Genomic DNA, 9,502 nt, shown 5'->3' on the forward strand with positions numbered 1-9,502 from the left:
CGCAGTTCGCAAGGTGCATTCGTTGCTGCCCACGCGTGTAAAAAACGACTGCAGTCTTTGTGTTTTCTAACTCAGGTGTCTTAGCTGAAGAATTACAGGGTGATTTTTAGAAATCCCCTGTCAACAGTGTATAAAAATTTCAATTGATTCAATTCAAAAGCACTGAGTGTGATACTTTTGTAAAGCTCTTTGAATTAAAGTTGAATGTCTGCACTTCAGTGTCATCTTGAGTATTTGATTTAAAAGCCATTGTGGTAAATGTATAGAAGCAAAAATACAAGAAGTGCCACTGTCCAAAAATCCTTGCAGCTACAGGAAGTGTATTTCAGTGAAAATAGACCAATTTGGAGAAAAAAGGTAAACAATTGAAAGAAAACCTGTAATGTAAACAAATGTCCATTTGTGCTGCTGGACATCCGAGTAGACATTTATTTTGAAAGTTGCCAAAGAAGCAAAATCTAGAGGTTTGTGATTGCAAAACATAATCAGGCAGATGGAACGGATGAAACAGGCTAACTGAGGATTAGAGCACATTTCAAATCCCACAAGGTTTCCAGATTTTGTCGATCATTAACTATTAAATACATGTAAAGTAAGTTGGCAAGAAAGACAAATCAGCTTAGGCAGCAGCTGCTTTGCTGACACGTTACCGGGTTTTGATTGCAGCAGACATTATCACCTGCTCAGTGGCCGCCGCCGCCTTCCTCGCGGCCACTTTTTTTTTTTAGGTAAAATATCAGTGAACATAAACTTGTCTAAAACAGAGTCAGGGTCAAAAATCTGTCAGCAAACGCTGGTGTGAAATTTATTGGACGTGACTGTAAATTACAAGATTTTATAAAACAAGAGATTTGGATAGCTTTAGTCTTTCAAACAAGTATGCACCAGTACATTATGTCCTTAGGCAAGTTACTGAATGTCAATCTCAATGGCAGTAAATAAACAGCTCATTAATAGATGAAGTACACCAGTATGGGAAGACGAACAAAAAAAAAGTGGAAGACCGGGTGTGGGATTAGACGACGTCCTCAAACAGAATGCTAAGGCTGTGGTTCTTCAGCAAAATTTAATTATGAGTTATGCCTCCAACATTCTGCCACGTTGTAATAATTTACACAAGCTGCCGCTGTGATGGTTTTTGTTGACAGGGACTTCAGTGACAAGCCTTTTGGTAGATGAGAGCAGAGTGTTGAATGAATGCATTTAATGGGGGAGGATGTCAAACTTGGCTGACAACACCAATTTTGTATATTTACAAAATGTCAAAAAGTACCAATCTCTGCAGAGACCAAAAACCTGCCAGCAGTACCCAGACCCATGTGTTAGCGAATGGAGCGTACAGATGCACAAACACTGGAAATTCAAATACACAACGCTTGGAGCATCATTTCCTCAAGGCTGGCCAAGAATAGCTAAATCTAGTTGCTTTGTCAGAAGCGTTGCAGAGCTTTTCCTATCCTCATGGTAATGAACTAGCCTCTCCTTTTCCTAAGCCATAAACTAAAAAAGGATTTATACTTCCTTTCCAAAAGACCTTGAAAGGCTTTCTGTTGCTACAAAAGTGTTGACTGAGACCTTAGATACACCCTGTTCCCTCTGAATGCATTTTGTAGAATGAACAACATAATTGACACCAAGCAGCTGTACAATCTTGTGCAATACTTTGTCTTACTGTGTTGTTGAGCATGCTGATAAATTATTTGCATAAAGTCCCACCATACCTCATCAATAACCAACATAAAGAAAAAGGAAGTGTAAAATATTCTGGCATCCTAAGGAGGTGGTCTGTTTTTGCATAAACAGTTCTAGGAGCACAGTAAGTCATGAGTATGGCTGTCACATTGTGACATTTATTTTAATAATCACACACTTATGTGTTTCTTTGTTTTGGATGTGTGATGTGATTTATCTTCACACTGTGGCAACACAATGACTACCCTTCTTAAAGCTTTCAGAGACAGGCTAGTGCTAAACCTGGAAACGTTGTTGTTTGCAGTAAGTAGTGTCTGCTGCCAATTAACTAGGAGGCTAGATCCTACATGAAAAGCACATTTTCCTGATGAAAAGTGCTCCAGTATACACAGTAGCATGACAGGCACCATTAAATGTAGTCCCAGACTTCTGCAGAATATAATCTGCGAATGTCTCTGCCAAAAACAAAGAATTTTACCTTGACGAGGGCAATTTCCATGCGGGTTACTCTTACTCTTAATAACCATTGTGCTGATTTAAAGCATTTTTTAAGCCCAGTAAGATGGCAAAATAAGGCACATGTTTAAAAATATAAAATTTTTCTTTTGAGGCTTTCATTTATGTCTTTAAGTTAAGTTTTGTATCTCTAATATCTTTAAATTTAGAAAATATTCAAGCGAAACAAAGGAGATTAGATTACACCTCTTAAAGAGTTTTAATTTTCAGGTTGTGAAAGTTATTGTCAGGGGTCATGTGCGGAGGCGAGGAAGAGATGACCCACACGCAGGACTCTTGGTGCAGAATGAGGTTTATTGGAAACGGAGACAAAAGATGACAGGATGGCTGGCTGAACTTAATGGACTGGTAGACTAACTGGCTGACTGAACTGAACACGCGACAGGAACAACATCATACCATCACATGTACATCAATGACACGACAAGGGCTGAAGGGAACAGAGGGCTTAAATACATGACTAACAATGACAACGATCGGAGACAGGTGAGTGAACAGCTGAACATAATGAACTAATGATAAATGGGAAGAGGACTGAACATAATGCACACAGACCCAGGCTAACACAATAAAACAGGAAGAGGAACAGGCAGAAGATAAACAGTGAACATGCACTGAAAATACTGGGTCAATGACACAGAAACCCTGACAGTTATTTACCTAAGGTACACCCTGTGGTGGCAGATTTCTTTTCTCATGTATTAATCACATATTTCAATCATATCACATTAGTAAGAGTAGTGTCACTTTCTCACTTGTATGCATCTGCACTACAGATGGGCCTTATACTCCACACACACAGGCCATTGTAATGGGAGACGTTAAACAGACACTGAGACTCCTTCTGCTTATCAGGGATGTAAATCCTTAGGTGACGGCCAAGCAGAAAACAAGTCAAGTATAAACTCACCACAGCAGTATATACTGTTAAAAATTGTGCAGACTGTAAGTAATGTCTGACAAAGAGCTCTAACCTTGTGATACAATAATTTTTTGTTGGTTGCTACCCAGGCTGCTGCTTGTTGACTGTAAAGATAAAAAGCCAAAGTAATGAATGATTCCAAAATATTACATGTATCCACCCTTCCTTTCATCACCCTTTAGTGTCTTTGTCTGCCCTTTGAAAAAAACCCCAACTCATTCTTACAGGATTATTGCATGCAGGTGGTACATACAATAGCATACAGTGCTGTGAAAACGTATTTCCCTCGTATTTCTTTTCTTTTCTTTCTTTCTTTCTTTTTTTTATTTTTTTTTACATTTTTTGCATAGTTGTCATACCTATATGTTAAATTGTGAAGCTTTAACCGTATTTTTTGGAAAGCTGAGATCCGTTTCACTAACCACACTCAGGCCCGATTATTTCTAGACAAGTTGAGACAATAAATCCTATCTGAAATAGAACCTGTCTGACAAAGAGAATGCTAAAAGATCTTAAAAAGCAACGCATCATGCAACTGAGAAACAAAGCCAGTGAAATCTAACAGAAAGAAAGAGTTATAAAAATATGTCTGTGAAGGTTCTCAGTCATCCTGGTCATCGTAGTGAGCTCCTTTGACAGTTATAAAAATAATTTCTAAGGCTTTGTTACTCCAGTGAACCATTATCCACAAATGGAATAAGTGTGGAACAGTGATGAAGGTTCCCAGGAGTGCAACGACTCATCCGGGATGCCACAAAAGACCCAGAACAACAACTGCTGGCCTCACTTGGCTCAGTTACAGTTAGTGTTCATGGTTCAATAATAAGAAAGTGTGATGGTCCAGAGTGACTCCGTGTTTATGTTTGTAATTATTTAATATTAATAGCTTTAGTTAAGGTCTGGTAATGTGTTTAGGTGTGCCTCCCTTGTTTCCCTCATATTACCTCTTGTCATCCTTGTCTCTATATTCATGTATTTCCTGTTTTACTTTGACAGTCTGTGTCCCGTGTCTGTGTATTCTGTTTTTCTTCCTCCCTGTCTAATCATTTAATAAAATGATCAGCGTTGCTGCTTTACCAGGTGTAACAATGAAGTTTAACATCCAGGCATCCATGAAAACATAATTTATTAAATTTAATGGAGTTAGAAGTTAGCAGGAAGTTAGCTCGCTAGTTTCCACTTAAACATAATATAGCATGTTCTGACTGAAAGATTTCTGAAAACATTAAAACGTACAGCTCTGCTATCACTTCCAACATAAATGAAAACAGAAAACTGAACAGCAGTGATGTTTGTAGGGTTACTGAAGTTGGGCTAGCTGGTCTATAATGATGTGCTACGTGATCGCTAGCGACACAGCTATGTTAGCATAACATAAACAGTGAAGCTGGAGGATGAACGCTAACTTTTTTCCACTCGATAAAAGTTATGGCGAGGCTTCCTGATGGTTAGGGGCAAATGCAATTGCATGGTGGGATGCTGTAAACTCAACAAACTTCAGTCAGGAGAACTATTGAGATAATCCATTTACAATACGAGGTTAGTCATTAATATACTGCAACAACATGGGAATAGAGCAGCTGCGAGAGAATTCAACATTAATGAATCAATGGTACAGAAGTGGAGGAAGCAAGAAGAATGAGATGTGTAAAGTCTGACTTATCTGACTGTTTTGTTTCGCTTAATGCACCTTATAATCCGGTGCACCTTATGGTCCGAAAAATACAGTACCTGCTGTAAATGATGGAACTCTAAATTTTGCTCTCATCAAGAAAATCCTGAAGGAGAATGTATGACCACCTGAAACTCAAAGACACTTGGGTTGTTCCAGCAGGGCAATACTCCAACAAGTCCACCTCTTTATAACTCAGAGTGGCACAACCAGTTAGGTTCAGGGCATAATTACTTTTTCACACAGGGCCTGGAAGGTTTAAAAACTTTCATCCCTTAGATGTAATTTAGTGTCTCTTTATTATTTATTCTATTCTATTGAATTTATTCTACTGTCAAATTACCATGGAGTAGTTAAGAGATGATTATGGACACTAGCTCTAGCTACCAATGATGGGAACCCATAATTTGTTTTGCCAGTATTTACAGTAAGTAATTATAAAATCCTGATCAAATCCTATGTGAAATAGCATTTGATAACTGCCCGCCTAATTTTAGCTCACAGATTCCACAGGAAATTTGGAAAGAGGATGCTTAACAAGCAATGTTGTCAGACCAACTCTATCCGGTTGTTCAGTGATGACGCGACGAATCCTACTTCCGGGTCTAAAGTAGTCTGCGTTTAATATGGCTTTTGTGTTGTTAACATGTTTAATGTTATGTATTTTCTTCTATTTGATCTCAAAAAGCTCCTAAAACAGTCAGTGATCCCTGTTGACCTCCCTCGGCTTTTATTACCGCTAATCATTTATTTAAGCTCAGTTTTTAAAACCTTAGGATGTAACTACAGCCCAGCCCATGCAGCAGTATATGAATGACTAACCTCGTATTGTGGATGGATTATCTCAGTTGTTCTCCTGGCTGAAGTTTGGTCCTTTTACAGCATCCTGCCATGCGATTACATTTGTTCCTGACCACCGAGAACACTCACGTTAACTTTTATCGAGTGGAAAAAAAGTTAGCTTGTTTATATTATGCTAACATAGCTGTGTCGCTAGCGGTCACGTAGCACATCATTATATACCAGCTAGCCCAACTTCAGTAACCCTACAAACGTCACTGCTGTTTAGTTTTCTGTCTTCATTTATGCTTGGAAGTGATAGCAGAGCTGTACGTTTTAATTTGTTTCCAAAACCCCGCAGTCAGGACATGCTATATTGTATTTAGATAGAAGCTAGCGAGCTAACTCCCTGCTAACTTCTAACTCCGTTAAATGTCATAAATTCCGTTTTCATGGATGCCTGGATGTTAAACTCAATTGTTACACCTGGTAGAGCAGAACGCTGATCATTTTATTAAAGATGAAAGACTTTAGACAGTTTTTCAACTCTCAGTAATGCCATAGTGATCGTTTGATATATGGACCTGCAGCGGAGTTTAGACCCAGACACGGCTAGTGACGTCAGACTGAACAACCGGATTAGGTGTAAAATGGCTATTTATAGAGCAACACCTAATGTACCGAATGCTTTTCACATGCTCCCTGACTTTTGTTAACACGTGGGTTTAGGAACTGATATGTTACTGCAAGAAGACACTACAATAAAGAAAAGTTAAAAATTATTCATATACAACATTGAGGCCTGTAATTGCAGTCTACTTAGAGTATGAGCTATTTTAGTGATGTGGGGCGGGTCAGTGTGTGGTCAGCATTTTTGGTAATATTGGATTTTGTTGTGTGTGATGGCAGGCTGAGAAAACAGCTTAGAAATGAACAAAGAAATGCAGCTTTCTATGTTTTTAATCTTTTGAAACAGATCAAGTTACTCTACGCTAGTGATGTGCGGATCGATCCTGAAATATCGATTCCTCCGATACCAATCATTTATGTTCTAGAATCGATTCTCACATTAAAATATCGATATTTTAGTAATTTAGGGTAAATTTGTAGTTTATCATTAACAGGAACACAGTGGAAAGAAACTATAACATTCAGGATTGTCTACATTCAAAGGAACTACTTCCTCTTCCGCCTTTCATAGTCATGTGCGAAATACGGCGCCCTTGGCGTTCTCACTCACAACAATGGCTGAGCGTAATTGGATTCATGTGCAACCGTATTTTACCTCCACAAAAGCTGAGACGTGGTTTGCGTTACATGTGGCAAAAACGTGAGGTGTTGTGCCCACACTAGGGAGATATACAAAAGGGCTGTTGGGGGGGATAAATACATTTTACAGTGTTTATTTATCGGATAAAATACGTTAAATGTACGGAAACAGCGAGGGGTGTCCAAATTCAGAGGCTGCTTCCACCTGAGGACCCGGCCTTCGCGGTCTAAAGAAAGCCGGGTAGTACGTCACGAGCTTATCTAAAATATAACCGGGCACTGACAGTAAACATCTTCTGTTTAATCATTTTCTGTTTGACGTTTATTCAGCTGTGTGACAAACCCGGAGGAACCCTCCCGAGGGATTAATAAAGTTAATAATTTAATCTAATCTAATAACTTTAATCTCAGCCAAACCGATTTACTCACGAACAAATAAAACACTGAAAAAGCCAAACAATAACATTTTTAAGTTATCAAAGTGACTTATATATCATGTTTAACCTCGAGTAGCGAAAGACCGCGGGGGTTTGAAGACGAATGTGTCGGTCGGCTCAGATATTTGAAGTTTACACAGCTACATTCTCACCTGAAAATATGTTAAAAGTTTTTGCGACCCAGAAAGAGAAATAAGAGTAATATTAAAACTAAGCAGCTGCCGCCATTGTTGGAAACTGGAATTGGCTGGCGCCTATGAATTCTGCGATATGGTTTTTCAATTTTGTTGTCCGGGTGGAAAATCGGGAGAAATTCGGGAGAATGGTGGCTCCGGGTCACTGAAATTTGTGATTCTCCCGGAAAAATCGGGAGGTTTGGCATTTATGGTTGTGGCTTTGTCAAACACCATCAGAGTAAATCATATCACAGAATATGACGAGCGTATGTTGAGGCGAACTGAAGAGGAGGACAGGGACAGGTGCTGCTAGGGCGAGACAGACGTCTCTCACGGAGTCCTTTAGTGCTGCAGGCAGGCAACGTGTTCAAATAGCAGCACAACTTCAGTTTTTTATTTCTATATGATGAACTCTGCATTATTAAGTGATAAGAACAAGTAATCTGATGTCCTGTAATCATTATGACGCTATAATTTGAGATACAATAAATAAAATACGTTTTTGTACAAAGTATCGGTATCAGGATCAGTATCGTCGATACCACCCTGAATATTACTTGGTATCAGATCAGAAAGGAAATCAGTGGTATTGCACATCACTACTCTACGCCAGGGGTCGGCAACCCTAGGCACGCGTGCCAGCTGTGGCACGACCATAGCTGTACTGGCCATCGGGCATTTGCTTGGTGGGCCGATGATTTTTTTATTATATTTTTTTTTTTGTAACGGTATAAACAATGAAAGGTGGTGGATTGGCCAGATGCTGGCCGGTGTGTAAAAATAACTCAGTTGTTTGGTGGTGGCTATGGCGTAGCTTCCACAGATTCAGTAACAAGTGGTGGAGGCCAGCAGGTGGATGAGAGAAAGGGGAGGCAGGAGGAGAGACCCGAGGTGGCCGCCGGTCAAAGTGTGAGGTTAACTGAACTTCAGGTAAGAAGTTATGACCTGCAGTCTATCTGGGTCAGATATAAACAAGTTTAGGTGGAGTTTATTTTCGTTGTGCTGACTTTTTACAGTCAGTTAATATAACTCGTACTGCGTTCTAGCTAGCATGACGGAGTTTCTATACAGCTGGGTGGGTGCTATGATGTTACTGATAAGGTTAAGGTTAGTTAGTAGAGTTGCCAACAATCGCGTAAAAAAACAGAATCGTTCTGGTTAACGTTGTTAGATTTCCACATTCCGACTTTTCAAAAGCTTCAGGAGCTGTCCGGTCAGCGCAGCATCAGCACCACGGAAATACACGGATACATCCGTAGACTCGAGACAGAATTCACAATGCATTTTTGGGACTTTTAGGTGTATGGACCGATGTTTTCTTTTCTGATCAAACCAGAAAGCTTTAATGAGCAGCTGGATTTGTCTCGCATTAACTGGCTGAGTTAATACCAATTAATGGAACATCGAAGCAGCTGGAATCCATAGCTGTGCGTGTTCATGGAGCTGCATTTTCACCTGCTGGACATCACTACCTGACAAGTTTAACTGTCTTCAGAACATTGCAGAGGCCTTATTGACAGTATTTGGCTCTACATATCTGTGTGAGCAGATTTTCTCTCACATGGGTCCTCAGGTAGCCGTCTGAATGCTGGACACTCGGAGACCTGTGTCTCTGAGTGGGAGACCACAGATCACATTAACATGTGCATCTCTGTATTAACAAACAACAAACAGTTTATTTTTCTTATCATTGTTGTGAGGAGACCATAATTAGCATTTTTATTTTCTGTTGTACAGTTCATTTGCTGTTATGGATAAAAAGTGTTGTTGTTTTTTGTTTCAAAATAGCTGATAACTATTTGCTGATAGCTGCCACATCTGCGAACAAATATAATTCTATAAAGTTGTTCTATATAGTGTGTAACTGTTAATATAGAGCGTTATTAAATTTATTGCTAATGCAATCATATGGCACACTGACTTCTGAGGAAATTTTAAACGACACTCGTCATCAGAAAGGTTGCCTACCCCTGCTCTACGCAGTGAAACTTCTGCTGAGAGTCAGTGAAAGTGCTGCTATTGTCCTGATGTAGTGCTC

The sequence above is a fragment of the Haplochromis burtoni genome, unplaced genomic scaffold (assembly GCF_018398535.1).
Source record: "Haplochromis burtoni strain Fernald_Lab_line unplaced genomic scaffold, NCSU_Asbu1 Contig_411, whole genome shotgun sequence".
Taxonomy (NCBI): domain Eukaryota; kingdom Metazoa; phylum Chordata; class Actinopteri; order Cichliformes; family Cichlidae; genus Haplochromis; species Haplochromis burtoni.